At 34.3% G+C, this 17,346-nt stretch overlaps 1 pseudogene; it reads left to right on the forward strand.

Moving 5' to 3' along the window:
• The first annotated feature begins 170 nt into the window (after positions 1-170).
• Positions 171-283, forward strand: LOC117308895 (U6 spliceosomal RNA; annotated as a pseudogene).
• The last annotated feature ends 17,063 nt before the right edge of the window (positions 284-17,346 follow it).

The following is a 17,346-nucleotide window of genomic DNA, read 5'->3' on the forward strand; positions in this document are numbered from 1 at the left end:
TATTGAACATTTTGAAGAATGGTATCCTAAAAAAGTATCTATTTTAAACTCATTACATGTTCATATTATTGGGTTAAATGTGTATTGTTATCTTAAATAAGTTTCTTGTGTCATAAGATTAAAAACTCAAATTGTTGTTTGATATAAGAAATTTAAAGAGTGTTACAGTAGTGCTCGCTTCAGCAGCACATATACTAAAATTGGAACGATACAGAGAAGATTGGCACTAGCACGGCCCCTGCGTGAGGATGACATGCAAATTCGTGAAGCGTTCCATATTTTTTCCCAATAGCATTTTTCACAGAACTAGAACAAAAAATTTCAAAATTTGTATGGAAACACAAAAGACCCCGAATAACCAAAGCAATCTTGAGAAAGAAAAACAGAGCTGGAGGAGTCAGGCTCCCAGACTTCAGACTATACTACAAAGCTACATTAATCAAGACAGTATGGTAGTGGCACAAAAACAGAAATATAGATCAGTGGAACAGGATAGAAAGCCCAGAGATAAACCCATGCACCTATGGTCAACTAATCTATGACAAAGGAGGCAAGGATATACAATGGAGAAAAGACAGCCTTTTCAATAAGTGGTGCTGGGAAAACTGGACAGCTACATGTAAAAGAATGAAATTAGAACACCGTCTAGGACCATACACAAAAATAAACTCAAAATGGATAAAAGACCTAAATGTAAGGTCAGACACTATAAAACTCTGAGAGGAAAACATAGGCAGAACACTCTGTGACATAAATCACAGCAAGATCCTTTTTGACTCAGCTCCTAGAGGAATGGAAATAAAAACAAAAATTAAAAAATGGGACCTAATGAAACTTAAAAGCTTTTGCACAGCAAAGGAAACCATAAACAAGATGAGAAGACAACCCTCAGAATGGGAGAAAATATTTGCAAATGAAGCAAATGACAAAGCATTAATCTCCAAAATTTACAAGCAGCTCATGGAGCTCAATATCAAAAAACCAAACAACCCAATCCAAAAATGGGCAGAAAACCTAAACAGACATTTCTCCAAAGAAGATATACAGATTGCCCACAAACACATGAAAGAATGCTCAACATCACTAATTATTAGAGAAATGCAAATCAAAACTACAATGAGGTATCACCTCACACCAGTCAGAATGGCCATCATCTGAAATCTACAAACAATAAATGCTGGAGAGGGTGTGGAGAAAAGGGAACCCTCTTGCACTGTTGGTGGGAATGTAAATTGATAAGCCACTATGGAGAACTGTATGGAGGTTCCTTAAAAAACTAAAAATAGAACTACCATACAACCCAGCAATCCCACTACTGGGCATATACCCTGAGAAAACCGTAATTCAAAAAGAGTTATGTACCACAATGTTCACTGCAGCTCTATTTACAATAGCGAGGACGTGGAAGCAAACCTAAGTGTCCATTGACAGATGAATGGATAAAGAAGATGTGGCACATATATACAGTCGAATATTACTCAGCCATAAAAAAAAAAACGAAATTGAGTTATTTGTAGTGAAGTGGATGGATGTAGAGTCTGTCATACAGAGTGAAGTAAGTCAGAAAGAGAAAAACAATTACCATATGCTAACACATATGTATGGAATCTAAAAAAAAAAAAAAAAGGTTCTGAAGAACCTAGGGGCAGGACAGGAATAAATACACAGACATAGAGAATGGACTTGAGGACACAGGAAGGGGGAAGGGTAAGCTGGGACAAAGTGAGAGAGTGGCATGGACATATATATATACACTACCAAATGTAAAATTGAAAGCTATTGGGATGCAGCCACATAGCACAGGGAGATCAGCTCGGTGCTTTGTGTCCACCTAGAGGGGTGGGATAGGGAGGATGGGAGGGAGATACAAGAGGGAGGAGATATGGGGATATATGTATATGTATGCCTGATTCACTTTGTTATAAAGCAGAAACTAACACACCATTGTAAAGCAATTATACTCCAATAGAGATGTTAAAAAAAAGAGTGTTACAGTAAATCATAAGTTATGTACTAAAGTTATATTTTAATTAATTCACATAAGTTTAATGCTAAAATATTAGTATGAGATATAATCATATGTAAACATATTCTGCTATAAAATATCAAATTAAGAAATAGAGTAAAAAAAATCAGTATTTTATATATACTGTCAGTGCAGATTGAGTCAAAGTCTTTCATGACCGTGTAACAATATTAGTGAATTTATTTCTGAGCTTTATATTCTCTTATACTGATGTATATGTCTATATCAGAACTAGTCTATATGATGTTAAATCGGGTAGACTTGTAAAATAGCTGTTTATACCACAAAGCCATGACAATATGCTAAGAATTTTTAAATGGGTAAAGATAATGTGTGGATTACTAATCGTGGTAGAATAACAATAATGTTGACCAGTGATAAAGATAATTTAAGAAATTGTAATTGACAACAAAATGTTTAGGTTAAATCAAACCACATCCAACCACACTCAGAATAAGCAGTTTTATACTAGGCTTGTATCTACTATAAGATGAGAAAATACAGAAGGCAAAATTGAAAATTTTAAATAGCAACAGTATATAATAGAAAGATACAACACTCAATACAGACATCTTCTGGGGAAACAATTAAGATTCCAAAACTGAAGTACATACGAAGGGGACCTGTCCACCTGGATGGTGGATATAAAAATTGCCAAGGAGGGGAAAGGGAAGCTGAGACGAAGTGAGAGAGTAGCATTTGATAAATTTTACATTTACCAAATGTAAAATTGATGGCTAGTGGGAAGCTGCTGCATAGCACAGGGAGATCAGCTCGATGCTTTGTGATGACCTAGAGGGGTCGAATAGGGAGTTTGGGAGGGAGGCTCAAGAGGGAGGGGATATGGGGATATATGTATACATATAGCTGATTCACTTTGTTCTACAGCAGAAACTAACACAACATTGTAAATTAATTATACTCCAATAAAGATGTAAAAAAAATAAAATCGCCAAGAAAGACGTGAAAGTTTTGGCTTTGGTGCTATGGTTCATTAAACATATCTGAAGTCTCAGCTGATTTAATATGAAAACCCTAGCTCTCTATGTCTTATGGTAAAATCATACCTGCAGTGGGGGAAACTAAGAATTATGAACTTCAAGTTATGAATAAAATTATACAAAATATTGCACACCCATTAATTAATATAAATAATAAAATATGACAGAATTAAGTGTTAGAATCTGACTCCAGATGCTACATAACTGGTAGGATTTTAAGTGGCTTCTATTTCTGAAGGTTGAAAATGCCACATACCCTACAACCCAGAAATTCTGTTTGCCAGTATATACCAAGGGGAAACTTTGCCATATGTACTCTGGGATACATTTCCAAGAATGCTCAGAGCACTACTTTTCATAACAAATTTCAGAAAACAAACTTGATTTCACTGGTGGGAAAATGGATGTATGAGCAAGACAGAATATTATGTGGCTGAAAATGATTGAATTAGGGTAAACACAATAATATAGATAAATCATAGAAATGTAATAGTAACTGGAAAAACAAATGACCCAGGAATGTGCATAAAGAGTGATATCCACTTTCTAAGTTAAAAAAAATAATAATGTGTGAGTGTGGGTGTGTATCTGTGTGTGTGTGTGCATATGTCGTTTTTAATAACACAATAGACGCTTTAAAACTGTATAACAATGATTGTGAGATTCAGGATGGTTTCTCAGATGAAATGCTGGGGGATAATGGTGCCCATGGAGCAAACAGGTCAAATTTCCCAGTAGATTTACTGGCATTTATTAACTAATGAAAACAAGATAACCAATGTGAGAAAATAAATATAAAAAGACCATGCAAGAATTTAAAAGATTGCAATAATTCTAATTCTATGTAACTATGTTTAAAAAAAAAGTATACCCATTTGTGTTAGAACATTTGTAACAAATGCAGTCTCAGAGTACTAATCAGGTTTTTAATAGTAGCTTTGTTTTTATCTTCAGTGTTTAAAAATTAAAAGTTTTTAAGAAAATCTGAAGTATCTTAATGTGAAGAATGTTTAACTAAGTCATCAATCAATTTTAAATTTTGGAGGAAATGTAATTTCTGAAACTAAAGCACATGCTTTAATAATTATTTAAGCAGAATGGGTGTTGGGTTTGAGTGGAGTTAGTAGGGCATCCATGCAGAGATAAGTGGCAGTGACTGCAGTGTGAAGTGTGAGGGGGAGAGAAGTGAATCAGTGCAGGGGTGCAAACTGGCCTGGGGTTATTGCTGAATTGGTGATTCCACATAGGAAGTTAGGGGTACAAGTTCAGCAATGGGGTGTTAGTGTCCAGTTAGTTTGAAGAAGGAGGCTTCCATGCATTTTCCAAGCTGGAGTTGATGAGGAGAGAATTTGCATGGTAGAAGATGTGACTTCTTGTGGGATGTCACAGTTCAAGGAGAGTCAGGTGTTTAGATAGTGGTGGTGGAGTGGCAGAATCCCAACAAGAACCCAAATACATTGAGCAGGGTGTCCACACACAGTGCCAGCGCTTGCTTACATACTGAGAAACTAATCAAATAAGTAAACACACTGAGAAAAGCAGGAGACTGGTTACTCCTTGTCTGAAAAGGGAGATACTTACAAACATGGAATTTGAGAAATCAGTGTGCTCCTTGATTTTGATAGATGATAGAGGTAGAGAGATAGACAGATGATAGGTGATAGGTAGATAGATAGCTCTGTGGGTGTGTGCACGCGCATGTGCGCACATGCACTTATACATGTGTGGGAAGCTTGCTCTGTCCACTGTCAGGGCATGAGTGCAGCAACATTCAAATAACAATGAAAACATCAAGGTCTAGATCTTTGTTTCCAAATATAATCCTCCACAGTTGTCTAGAAACGAGGATTCCTTGAGGAAATTACAGGTTTCTGTGCTAGGGGAGGGAAAGTACAAGGTGAGACTGGAATATGTTTTGTACCAGACAGTAAGAACTCAAAGAATGATTGGGACATGATAAAAATCACAAAAGCCAGCTTAAAGAATTTTCATGGACAAATATGGGGCACTTTGAGCATCAAAATAATAATGCGAATGGATTAAAACTCACTAAATACAAAAGGAATCTATGAGTCCATCGCAATATGAATAAGTGAACTCTGCTTCAGTAATATCGCTGATTGTCTGAGTACCTGGAGTACAAGAAATTACATAGGGTGAGTTAGCTGCTTCCTCAGACCTGAAAACATAACATTGGGTCAAAATATAAGTGCACTACAGATATGAATTAAGATATTTCTGTTTTAATAATGCTGTAATGGAGACAGAATTAGGAGTTATCTACAGTCTTGTGAAGTTCTCAGGGCTATTTTAATTTACAGAACCATTAAGTTTTGTTACACACCAGAAATATCTTGAAGGGAAAGAAATGTTACTATGTGTCACTGTTACCTTTCAAAGTGACCAGCCTTATGTGAAAATTGTTACATTAATGTGGTTGACTTGCTTTGGTGACCATGAAACAGGCCTCCTAATATTAGCACTCTTATGTGGTCCCTTCTCAAATTAATTCTAGACTGGCCTGTGAGTACTTTAAATATAAGTATAAAATATACTGAAGTATTTATAAATAGATTGTGGTATATAATACCTGCAAATTTCTATTACATGATTAAAAACCAAAAAAATGTGTGTGTGTTTGGGGAGGGTGATATAGATAAACAAATGACCAAAATGTGAGTGTGGGTAACAGGAGTTCTGTGTTCTATTCTGCAATTTGTCTATAATTATGAAAACATACTAAGATAAAAAATAATGAAATCAATGTTTATTTAATAATTTTTATTGAGTGGAAGATTTTTCAGAGACAGTTTACACAAATTAAAGGCATTAAGTAATGGACAGGTGTATACAATTAAGCTCTTTTGGCAGAAAGCATCACTTCTAGATTGTAGCTGAGCTGAAAATAAACCTCTGCTGAGCATTTCCTGAATTATGGGTCTAAAACATTCTCCTTAGCTCTGGCAACTTGGTGTTTTACTCATGCTGTCTTATAACTTGTGCAGACTGAAAAATGATATTTCATATCATTACTCCCCTGCTTCATCCAGCCACTGAGAAGAGAATGTTGAGTTTGATAGGTGTTCAAATAAATGCAAATTGGCCCTCAAACAATCACTCGCCTACCTGATTTTTAAAAAATCATACATATTTGAAAGATCCAAAATGATGCAACTGAGCTTCTTGGTATTATATAAAGTAAAACTCATGTGAAAACTGAACACAAGCTCTCAGAATTATAAATGATGTACTTTATCCATCCAAGCTAATATGTGGATAACCATTCATTGTCAAATAATCCCTTTTCCTCAATATTGAGTTTTCTATTGCTTGTTGAACTTTTCACCTCCATTACTCACTTAAGGGTTTCATTAATATTAGTTCATCTCATTTTGTTTTTATTCCCGTATTAAACACAGAGATGGAAAAATAAAGCCTTATATTAAGCACTGACAAAAAAAAGGTATTTAATTGCCTCCGGTTCTTTCTCAGCCTCAACAAGGCCATTTTCAAATACAGAAATATTGTTTATCATTTTTAATGCTGACTTGAGATTTGCAAATAGAAAAGAATTTATGCATCTGCTATCCTTGCAGTGGAAAAAATGAGAACAGTACACATTTACACAGATAGGCAATTGGAAAATATAATAATAAAAGTTTGTGTGTATTTTTAGAATCAGAAGTCAAACTTTAAAGTTTTAAGGAGTCATTGCCTAAAAAGTGATAAGCCAATTATTTTACAGGATATGTTTAATAGAGCTATGAAACCTATTGTTATACTGTGCCATGTTTGTGTACCTGAAAGGAGTTTCAATGAAACATGCCAAATGTTACTTTTAGTCAGCATGATCAGAATAGTCTGTTTAATAATGGTACTGGTGAGTCATATACTTCCAGGTTTCTATTAAATTGAGCCATCATAGACTTTGCTATTATAACAATAGCCAGTACCTCGGGATTTAGACAATTTAAAGCAGGAAGAGTTATACAACAAGAAATACCAAACCTTGAAATTGAAAGTCAGCATCTTGTAGCGATAAGTTTTACTTGGAGAGTGCATACTAGAACAAAACTATTTTTAAACATAGTAATTATCTATGTGAGGATTTTATTTTATATTACTTTCTTGTGTTAAGATATTAACATGATTCCAGAATTTTAAAATTATATATTAAAAATATTTTTAAGGATGTACCTCACCCTCAATCTTTTCAACTCTCTTCCCACTTACCCTGGAGGTAACCAATTTAATAAGTTTCTGGTTTATCCTTCCTGTATTTCTTTTTGCAAAAACATGAAGATAAATGAATGTTTTCTTATTTCACTTTTCTTTTAACATAAAATGCAGGACACTATGCTCTTTTCTTGCACTCTTTTACAAATAATGTTGCAAAAAATAACCTTGTGCAGATGTATTTTTCAATTGTTGGAGATTATTGGATTGAATGTTGAAGCATGTACAATTTTGTTAGATGTAGTCAAATTCATATTCATGAGGTTAAAACATTTTGCATTTCCAAAGCAATGAATGAGAGTGCTTGGTTCCAAACTTAACATATTATCAAGCTTTTATTTTTGGTCATTATAACTGATGAGAAATAGTTGCTCAGGATTCTTTTAATTTTTATTTTACTTATGATGTGTGAGGTTGAATATCTTTTCAAAGTTTACAGGCAATTTTCACACCTTTTAAAATAATTATTTGTTTATGTCTTTCCATTTTTTCTGTAAAGTTTTGTGTTGTTCTATTTATACATATTTATACAAGTATGCTATTATTGACATTGACTCTTTATTTGTATTAAAGTTGCAAGTGTGTATTTACTATTTGTCATTTTTCTTTTGACTTTTCTTCTTACATTTTTTTCATACCAAAATTTCAAAAATCTAATTCCACTGTAGAAAAAAGTGTATTCTCTATTACCATGTGGCAAAGTTTTACCTGTTTCCATATGATCTAAAAATTGATTACACTCTAGCATTTTTTCTATATTCTACTTTTTAAAAAATATTTATTTATTTATTTGGCTGTGCTGGGTCTTAGTTGTGGCACAAGGGATCTTCGTTTCTGTGTGCAGGGTCTTTTTTAGTTGCAGCATGTGAGATCTTCAGTTGTGGCATATGGGATCCAGTTCCCTGACCAGGGATTGAACCCAGGCCCCCTGCATTGGGAGCTTCGAGTCTTAACCTCTGGACCACCAGGGAAGTCCCTATTTCTAAGTTTTTTGGTCCATTTTTTTTACCTCACTTTTACTGAGAGTAGTGTGTTAACCCTTCTGATATTTTTATGCTTCTGTCTCTTTTGTCCCCTGTTTCTGCTCTAGTAAGTTTATTGCAGTATTATTTGGTGCATATGTATTCATATGTTTGGTACTATATTGTGGATTGTGGCTTTTAGCATTCAAAAACACACATCTTAGAATAGTTAATCCTATTTATTATATTTTGCCTGATATTCTAATAGCAATGCCTATTTTTCTCCTTGTTTTTACTTGTGTTTTTTTATTTATTCAGTTTTAAAAACACTTTGTTTTAAGTGAGTCCCTGGGAAACAGCATTTAGTATGTTCTTTCTCTGTAAGGCAATTTGAATTTTTTAAATAGGTGATTTGACCCTCATGTTTATTCACAAAACTGATATATTTGATCTCATATCTGTCAAATTACTCCTCAATATAATACTATGTTTCCAAATGCTATATTTCCTGTGTTTTCTTCTTCACAAGATATTTTTTTCCTTTGTTAAAATTTACTTTAAGTTTATGAATGCTTGTATGTTAAGTATATCAGTTGACTTTGAATATATGCCATTTTAACATCTGTAAGTCACCTGTTTCTTATTAATCTTTTTATTAGCTTGTTTCTCAGGTTTTTATTTACATACTTTGCCTTATATTTTGTCTATATTTAGAATCAATAAACTAGTGTTCTTTCCTCTTTCATCACTTATCTTCTCATATTTGAGTTACATTATTTCTACTTTGTTAGTAAATATAACTTGTAAATGGTTATTATTCTATCCTCATTCCCACCTTCAATTACAACTTGGATTTACAATTAAATATTTTAAATTCTATTCATTGTTCATTTTCCTAAAATTTTATCATTCTTTAATAAAGCTCACCATTTCTAGAATCTTCAAAAAGTACAGTATTGGCTGCTATCTTGCATGTTAAAAAACTTTTTCTCTGGCCTTGATACTGGAAGAGCAGCTTATATAGGCAAAAAATTCTTTGTTCATAATTTAATTCCTTGATTTTCTTGAAGCTGCCCATACACTTTTGTTTCACTATGTATGTGGCTCTAGAGATGTTTGATGCAAGTCCAATTTTCAGGTATTTGCAAGTAACTTGTTTTTTCTTTACATGAGGCCCTATGGACTTTGTTTTTCTAAATGTTATTCTATATGCAGATATATCTTGAAATTGCTTTCTAAACCAATTTTCTTAGATATCCTAAAAATCCTTCAATATTAAGATTCAGGTTGTTTTTACATTTGGACTTTTTTTCTTGTAATTTTAAATACTAGTTTAGTTCAGTTTTTGTTTTTCCTTCAGAGTCTCCAATTATATATATATATATATATATATATATATATATATATATACTAGATGTCCTTTGCCTTACTGACACCTCAACCATTTTCTCTAGCACCTTTTTTACTTCTTCTTTTATAGTCTATTTTTTATTCTATTGTTGGTTTGACTAACTTTCTTCAGTAATCATTGTTAAATTTCCATTTGATATTAATGCACTTGTGTATCTTGCAATTAAATGTTAATTTCTGTGATGGTTTTTACTTCTTCCATTTCTTTCCTCAATTCAATAATCTTCTTTTTTCTCCTCTTTTATTTTGAACATTTGTGTTTTCTGGTTTTGGATTTGTGATTCAAGATGGTTTTACATAATTCTAAATGTTTTGTAGAAAATAATCAGGAACGTTTTTATTAATTTTCTTCTTTGTACTTTCTGGTGCATTTTATTTGGGTGGTGGGAAGAGCATTTCATTAAGCCATGTTTTTATTCTCATTTTCTGTTTGTTTGTTTGGTTTCCCTTTCTAATAGAAAATTTTAAAATATTTAGACTGGGATTTCCCTTGCGGTCCAGTGGTTAAGTCTCCATGCTTCCACTGCAGGGGGCATGGTTTATCTCTGGTCGGGGAACTAAGATCCCACATGCCGCATGGTGTGGCCAAAAAAAAAAAAATTAGGCTGCTTTTTTCTATTTATTTCATATGTATTTATTTCACAAATTTGGAGTGAATTCCTAGTTCAAGAATGATTTTTCTGCCAGTGTAGTAAAGAATAAATTCTTTAATGGATGCCTTTATTCTTCTGGGGGTTTAGGAGAAGGATTATGTGGCTTCAGTGTCTTTTGCTGTTGTCCTTTTTTGTTTTGCACAACATAAATTTGCAACGCTTGCTTTATTTTGTTATATCACCCTATATCTAAAGAGTACCTGTCCCTTCCTTTTCACATTCTTTTTCCCCAGAGCAATGTCTTGAAAAGCTGCCACCTCAGGTCACACATTTTAACTTCTCTCCCTGTAGTCTCTGCTCTGATATGCCCAAATTCTTTTTAAATGTTTTCAAACTTAGTATTGACATTTCTCTCTAAAAGTGATTTTAGAACAATCTTAGGCTCCCTGCTAATTCCTATTTTCTTTATTTCACATTTTTTTTTCTAGATTTCTCATAGTCTCCTTAAAAGTGTAATGACAGGTGACTCTGCTGTACTTGGTTTTCTGGAATATTTAAATATAAGTATTTTGAAATTTGCGACCATCTCTGTCATCTGTCTTTATTGTGGGCATTTGTGTGTGTGTGTGCATCTTTATTTATCTTTCTTTTAAAGTTTTTTTTCTTTTTTTGAAGAAACCTTCAGATTACCATTGGTTATCAAAACTCCCCTCATTCCATTAATGATTTTGAGAAAAATTATGATGGACTTCATTCCAATTCAAGATACACAATTTTCAAAGATAGAAAATTATGTATAAGTTTTAAAATTCTGAAATAATTGTATGTAGGGATAAACAATAACTGGTGCTGTGTGATTTAATTTTTTACATAATGTAACGTTGTGGAGGTTTTCATAATTATTATTTTTTTTTCATTTTTCCTGTACCAATTTGTCAGTGTTTCATACATTTTTGCTTTTTATGGTTATCTCGCATTAAAACTGCATGAAAATACAAAATTTAAGCACAAAATCTGTTTTAGGGTCAAATAAAACCTAAATACAAGCTCCAAGAGTTTAAAATGTTAAGCATATTTGCCCAACATATTGAATTGTTCTAAAGATGCCAAATCTTCACCCTTTCTGCATGAAATACATACATGAATTAAATGTTCTCTGTTCACCAATAGATGTTGAATATGGCTTTGATACGCTTTTTTCTTTTAGTGTTTTGATGTAATGGTAAGTCATTATATCAAAACACACAAAGCTACAAAACCCTGTTGTCTAAAAAAGGTGGATGATAATTCAAGAGCTATTTTGAAAATTTTTTACGAAATTAGACACATCAAATAATTATTGAAATACAACTATGTTCCTGTATTAAACAGGAAGAAATAGAATTGAAAGAAACCAGGAAACTCATCTGTCAGGTAACAGTAAAGAAAGAGAGCCTAGAAAAATATGGAAAGAACAAGACAAAAAAGCAGGAGGAGTGGGAAGAGGAGAGGAGGAACAACAACGATAACAACAAGAAACAACCACGTATAAATAGAGAAACCATACTGCAGAGACTGAAATCAGGCTAGGAAAGCTTGGGACAAAATGTAACATTATCTGGAAAACCTACCATACTAGATGAGATACTGTTGTATTACTTTTACATGTTTAATCATTTTTACCAAATCTTCAGTTAGGAGTGATTGAAATTAATATTAATATTAGGTAACGATAGTTACACATAAGCCAAGAAATGAGCTCCCAATGGCCAAATCTGAAACAACTAAATAAATAAAGTAGTATTGGATTATAAGGTAAAGTGGAACTAGATATTTATATGTCCATATAGGTGTAACATATTATTGAATAAATAAATAAGGGATGCTATGGATTGAATTGTGTCCCTCCCTAAAGTCATATATTTAAAGCTCTAACCTCCATTGTGATTGTAGTTGGAGATTGGACTTTTGGGAGGTAAAGATTAAGTGGGATAAAAAAAAATGGCCCCTAATCCAATAGGATTGGTGGTCTTAAAGGAACAGGAAGAAAGAGAGATCCCCCCACTCTTCCAGCACGCAAAAAGGAAATGCTGGGGCTTCCCTGGTGGCGCAGTGGTTGAGAGTCCGCCTGCCGATTCAGGGGACACGGGTTCGTGCCCCGGTCCGGGAAGATCCCACATGCCGCGGAGCGGCTGGGCCTGTGAGCGATGGCCGATGAGCCTGCACGTCCGGAGCGTGTGCTCCGCAACGGGAGAGGCCACAACAGTGAGAGGCCTACGTAGCGCAAAAAAAAAAAAAAAGAGGAAATGCCACATTAATAGAATAATAAGAAGGTGGTCACTACAAGCCAGGAAAAGAGTCTTCCTTCACTAGGAATTGAATCCTAGAACTGTGAGAAATAAATGTCTGCTGTTTAAGCCACCCAGTCTATGGCATTTTGTTATGGCAACCCAAACAGACTAAAACACGCACTGAATAAAATCCCTGTCCTTACGTCAAGTGGGGGAAACTAATGTTTTAAAAAATTTCAATCTTTCTGTCACTCTCCCTCTCTCAAGATACATAATCTCACTCACAATACATAATTCCAGTCTAATAATGAGAATAATATCAAATTCCACTAGAGAGCATCCTACAAAATACTTGACAAAAACTCCTCAAAATTCTCCACGTTATGGAACAAGGAATGTCTGAAAAGCTGTCATAACCAAGCGGAATGTAAGGAGATATTAGAACAAATGTAATGTGGTATCCTGGTTAATATCCTGGGCAGAAAAAGGACATCAGATAAAACTGAAGGAAATCTGAATAAAGTATGAAATGTTTTAATAATAATGTATCAATATGGTTTACTAATTGTAACAAATGTCCCATACTATATTAAGATATTTATTATAGGGGAAATGATATGTATGGGAACTCCCTGTAAAATCTTCACAATATTTCTAAAGTCTAAAGCTGTTTTCATAAATAAAGCTTATTTTTTTAAGTAAACTACTGTTCAGTAATATTTGGTATCCAGTTAAGTTCCTAAACACAGTTACTTTGTTTTCCAGTGGGCACACACCAAAGAAAAAAAATGCTCACCATAGGAGTATAAAATACTTTTTCAGGTATCTCTCTTGCCTTGGTCTTGCAAGATGTTTCTGCTTTTCAGTGTATAGTGTCATTTTGATGTCGACATTAAACAATCATCATATCTGGAGTAGCTGTGAAAAAGGAATTTAACAAAGAGTGAATAAGTATGTGGTGTGTGTGTGTTTGTGTGTGTGTATGTGTAAGTGTAAGGGGGGATATTAGTAGTATGAGGCATAGATGAGAAATCCATGGATCCATGACATAGATCTTATGGGGTACATCTCTCAAAAGAAGGTGCTCATAGTATAAATGTAATTAACTTTCAGATCCTTGAATTAAAAAGAGATAGGTCAAGATGAGAGAAAAGAGTAATATTGTAGGGCAGAAAACTTTAAAAGATGTATTTCAGAAAGCTGTAACAGGAAAAAAAAATCTTAAGAACCAATGGAAAGTGCTGCCATTGTCATATGGTTTCACAATTTCTATTTGTGGAAAGTTGGGATGCAAAAATCAGTTGAAACTAAAGAAGAAATATGAACCTTAAATGGTTCTGAACCTGCTTGTCTCCACAGTGTCAGCCCTCCAACATCTATGTGTTTCTGGATAGTAATACTTTCTAGATAATGACTATTGTAAAATCATTAGTTATCTTCCCTGAGCCGTCTTTATGGCATAGATGTAATGGTCTACAGACCATGAAGTCAAAGTGTCTATGGGATCATCCAGGAATACTTGGAATAAAACATGCACTAGATAAGGATTCTCATTAAGAATACAGATGGAATTGGTGAAGTACACATTGAACATAAACCAGTTTTTCACTCAAAATAAAATTATCGAAGTTTCAAAAAAATTTGTTCCAAGTAATATTATCTACAGGTTTTAAAACATTTAAAGATACTTAAAACACACACACAATGAACTTTTACCTGGAAAAATTAAAGGAGGTAAAACCCATAGCAACACCATAAATATTCAGTTATACTGTTTAAGTTATACAATGCTTACACACATTTCAATCCAAAAAATATTCTAAAACAAGAATCCAATTTTTACTGCCCTGGTGTATACCATTATAAAAAATGGGTCTTTTAATAATGAAAACATAAAATCATCACACTAGATACTAAAATTCTATGGCTAGAATGGCCCTAGACATAACATTTCCTGAGTATAAGTTTGAAAAAATGAAGTGATTGAAAGTCATTAACTGTTAAAAATATATATAAACAATTTGTGGATGTGATAATTTGGCCAGTCCTTGTCTCCTTTCTGAAACTTAAGGTGTATTTTAAAACATTATCCAAATTTAATTTTCTTGTACTTACTTTACTTATAAACATGTTTCCAGGACCCCAAAAATACTTTAATTATATTTAAAGAAGTCAGAATCTGATATTAATACTATATTAACTTGAATTTTTGCAACAGAAGAGCCAAGTAAGACGAGGGGTAGAAAGCACTATCCATACAATCTGTGCACTGTAGGTGGTGATCACGGGCTAAGTAGAGTGGAGGAGAAATGTCCTGCTTATAAGAATGCAAAGCTGGACTCAACTGGCTGTAGACAATGCCACGCCACAGTGCTGCTATCCAAGATGTACAACGCCATAGCCTTCCGTATGGAAACTGGTCTTTGGGTGGGTTTAATCATGGAAGTGGGAACAATTGCCTTTTGTTTTATTGTATAGGATGAACACTATTCTAAGAGGAAAAGAAATCTAAAGTTTGACAAAGAAATGATGTACCCTTCTTATAAAAGAAGGCACCTCATGAGGAGAAGCTACATATAAAGCTACGACTTTAGCACTAGTTTTAAAAACACTCCAGCTTTTATTAGCCTCAAGCTTAAGTGTTATCCAGGCAGCAGTCAACTGCAGCCTCCACTTTCCCTTGTGGGTTTTTTTTTTTCCTCAAATGCTTTCCTTCTCTTGTCATCCTGGTAGGCTAGAGAATAAGATAAATGGATAAAAAACAAAGAATGCTAATTTGGTGTGAATGCAGAGTCTGCACTTTAGAGATCAGGGCATCACAACTTTGAACACTAAGTGTGCCATGCTGAACCTGATTTTCTTTCAGGATACGTCCTTATAAGTTAACTGATTTTTTTAAATGAGATAGCTTTGCAAAGCCCATTATGTGTATCAGCTTAGGAGGTATTTTGAATTTCAAATAAGTGGTTTTTTGTTAGTCCACATTTGCAAGGAGTCTTTGGAAACAAAATCCATATTTGAGTTGGGAACTGCTTATAATACTATTTCCTTAGTAAAGACAAGGGCTTTGATAAAGATATGTGGAGTGAATAAATGTATATACATTGAATTGGTAAACGTGCATTTGTAACTTTGATTTCACTCTATAAAATGCAATTCAAATAAAGCTGGAGGAGGTTCGACCATTTTGTTGCCCTCTATGAAATTGATAACAATTTAGATTAGACAATTTGCTTTTGTTTGTAGACCAGCAAATGCACACTTACCATTACAATAAAAATTTTAAAATAATGAATCTGGAAAACAAAGAAAATAGCACTTCCTAAGAGCTAGGAGATTATTCTGTTGTTTTCATCATTTAATTTGCATAGTAGCTAGCAAAATGAAAACTATTGCTTCAATGAAATTTACAGTAAGTAAATTAGAATGCAAAATAAGGGAAATAGAATCTTTTAAGAAAACTTCAGAAATACATTGTCAAAATCAAGGAGTTATGCACAATAACGCTGAGGTTTGTGATGCAATATCTTACCTCGCAGTAGGTCTCAATTTCAATTTAACAATTCTCATTCTTCTCATCCTCTTTCTATTAAAACAGGAAACTGCAAAAAGATGGGCTATGTTTTCTTTTGAATATTTCTTATTCCTAAATAGATGCAATGTTTACCTGAATTCAAACTTAGAAATACCTAGTGTTCACACTTGGTCCTGATGCTAATCCCTTTTTGTGACTATTTAAAGTTTATTTTTAGGGACTTCCTGGGAGGTCCAGTGGTTAAGACTCCACACTTCCACTGCAGGGGGCATGGGTTTGATTCCTTGTTGGGGACTAGATCCCACATGCCACACGGTGCAGCCAAATAAATAAATAAATAAATAAATAATTTATTTCTATACATGTAAGTCCACATAATATAATAAGACAGAAATATTTGTACTTAGGCATGAAAAAAGGGCTGAAAATTGAATGAGTCCAAATACATAAAGCTAGTTAACTGTTGGATTTGTGATGATGTTGGTGATCCTGCAGTTCTTTCTGCCCATCACAGACTTCTCTCTGATTTCTAATACCTCAGTTTCTCTTGAGCAGGCTCACTGGATAAACACTTCTGGGGAAGTAGAGACACAGGTACATGAAATACATAGACAGGCCTACTGGCTTAAAGAGGAACATTTCTTGACTTATTTGATTCTAACTGGTTTGGGTCACGGGGTCTCTTGGCTCAGGAGTGCTCCCCAAACCATGAGTGTTTTTTTTGTTTTGTTTTGTTTTTTTGCGGTACGCGGGCCTCTCACTGTTGTGGCCTCTCCTGTTGCGGAGCACAGGCTCCGGACGCGCAGGCTCGGTGGCCATGGCTCACGGGCCTAGGCGCCCTGCGGCATGTGGGATCTTCCTGGACCGGGGCACGAACCCGTGTCCCCTGCATCGGCAGGCAGACTCTCAACCACTGCGCCACCAGGGAAGCCCATGAGTGTTGTTTTGTTGTTAATAATTGTCTCCCTAATACACTGTATTCTCTTAAAAGTTATAAATGCATGTGGGCAGTCATTGACCAGCTGACAAATGGTCTATCTCCAACTGGGACGACAAAAGAAAACAGAAAAATGTAACCTGCTCCAAGAATATGAGCCTGACATTGTCTCTTGTGGATACAATGCTGAGACCCAAAGAGGCAATGGTAACTAAGACCAGGTATCTTTGATCAAGCATCTTGAATGGTCAAGAGGATGATCAAAGGGGGGACATTTGAAATAGATTTCTAGATCCCCAAAAGAGCCACTCCTGCCCAGGATGCCACATCACCAAACTGAAAGTTGGATATCTTTCCTATCCCTATAAATGCTCTG

This window comes from Tursiops truncatus, chromosome 18 (genome assembly GCF_011762595.2).
Source record: "Tursiops truncatus isolate mTurTru1 chromosome 18, mTurTru1.mat.Y, whole genome shotgun sequence".
Taxonomy (NCBI): domain Eukaryota; kingdom Metazoa; phylum Chordata; class Mammalia; order Artiodactyla; family Delphinidae; genus Tursiops; species Tursiops truncatus.